Genomic DNA, 1,769 nt, shown 5'->3' with positions numbered 1-1,769 from the left:
ACCAAAAAAAAAAAAAAAAAAAAAAAAAAGTCATGCAGCTCAGAATTTAACTGTTCGTTTTCTTATAACTGTGCAAGAATTTCTCTTCTTATACCTTTTATTAATATTTTAATTACAACAGTTTATCTGCATTTAAATTTTGTATCTGTAGTTAAATCTCCAGAATAAGCATTGTCAGCTCTTAGAGAACTCATTAGCTGAAACAATACCTGAGAGATGGTTCATCATGGTTTCCCTTTTCTGTTTAGAAAATGTTAAAATGATCATTGGGAATTCAGCCAGACAAAATACTTGAACCACCACAATATCATTAACAATAGTAGGAAATAAATAATGTTATAAAATATGTTGTTTTGTGACTCTTACAATGTGGGTTAGGTTTTGTAGTATACCCAGATAGAGGCAAGACGCAAGTAAAATTACCTTAAATGGGCAAGGTCAGAGTAAGCTGGTGTTTAAATGATGTTTTCATGGCAGATAACTAGCTTTCCATACAGTAGGAATTAAAATCCTTGTACTTGCTGGATTCTAGGAATAAGGTTGCCTAACGTATGTTTTGTGGTTTTGCATTTGTAACGTCTGTTTTCCTTATTTGATCAGTAAAGTTTATGGTGTTTTTATTTAATCCAAACTTCGGAGGTTTTGGACATGAGTAGGTTATAGAAAATTAGTTTATTTGGTCTTCTTAAAAATAGCATGGAGGGACTTCCCTGGCGGTCCAGTGCTTAAGAGTTGGCACTTCCATTGCAGGGGCACGGGTTCGATCCCTGGTTGGGGAACTAAAGATCCCACACGCCGTGTGGCATGGCCAAAAAGTAAAATTAAAATGAACAATAACATGGAAATTAAGGCTGCCTTTCATTAAGAAAATGGACTAGAAATTTGTTTTTTGTACTCTTAGCCTTGGAAAGGATGGTGACAGTCTTGTAGATGTTAAGAGGTTCCTTTTTATTTTTTTATTTTTATTTATTATTATTATTATTTTTAAAATTTATTTATTTATTTTTGGCTGTGTTGGGCCTTTGTCTCTGTGCGCGGGCTCTCTCCAATTGCGGGCAGCAGGGGCCACTCTTCATCGCGGCGCGCGGGCCTCACTGTAGCGGCTTCACTTGTTGCGGAGCACAGGCTCCAGACGCGCAGGCTCAGCAGCCGTGCCTCACGGGCCCAGCCGCTCCGCGGCATGTGGGATCCTCCCAGACCAGGGCCCGAACCCGTGTCCCCTACACTGGCAGGCAGATTCTCAACCACTGCGCCACCAGGGAAGCCCAAGAGGTTCCTTTTTAATTGATTGATTTTTGTCCTTAGTTTCTTTTCTCCCTCAGTCTTTTAAAATTCAGTCTAATTAAGTAGATTAGTTCAAAAGAAGGCAAATCCTCAGCCAGCCCAGTCACCTGCCTGCAGCCTTCTTCCAAGTTAGACTTTTCTAACATAAGCCTTACTTTGTATAGGGACTTTATGAGAGATGGTGTTAGTAATAGCCTTAGTGTCTGAGACAGCTATTAGAATTCTTAAGATTAGGGTAAGTCAAAACCTCAATATTAAGCTATCGTAATTAATTACAAATGTTTGTATTGGAGGAGGAGGAGTGAAGGGACTCTGACATATCTGCCTCTCATTTATCATCTTAAGACTGCTCTTCAGGGAATTCCTCGGCGGTCCAGTGGTTAGGACTCAGTGCTTTCACTGCCGGAACCGGGTTCAATCCCTGGTTGGGGAGCTAAGATCCCGCAAGCTGCACAGCGCAGCCAAAAAACAAAAAGGACCGCTCT

At 40.3% G+C, this 1,769-nt stretch overlaps 1 protein-coding gene across 1 annotated transcript in view; it reads left to right on the top strand.

Annotated features, from left to right (window-relative positions):
• Positions 1–1,769, top strand: part of PBRM1 (polybromo 1) — a 98,019-nt gene that overhangs the window by 32,166 nt on the left and 64,084 nt on the right.

This window comes from Lipotes vexillifer, unplaced genomic scaffold (assembly GCF_000442215.2).
Source record: "Lipotes vexillifer unplaced genomic scaffold, Lipotes_vexillifer_v1.1 scaffold500, whole genome shotgun sequence".
NCBI classification, from domain to species: Eukaryota; Metazoa; Chordata; class Mammalia; order Artiodactyla; family Lipotidae; genus Lipotes; species Lipotes vexillifer.
The sequence above is the reverse complement of the archived record's forward strand: the minus strand, read 5'-3'. Positions and strand labels throughout refer to the sequence as shown.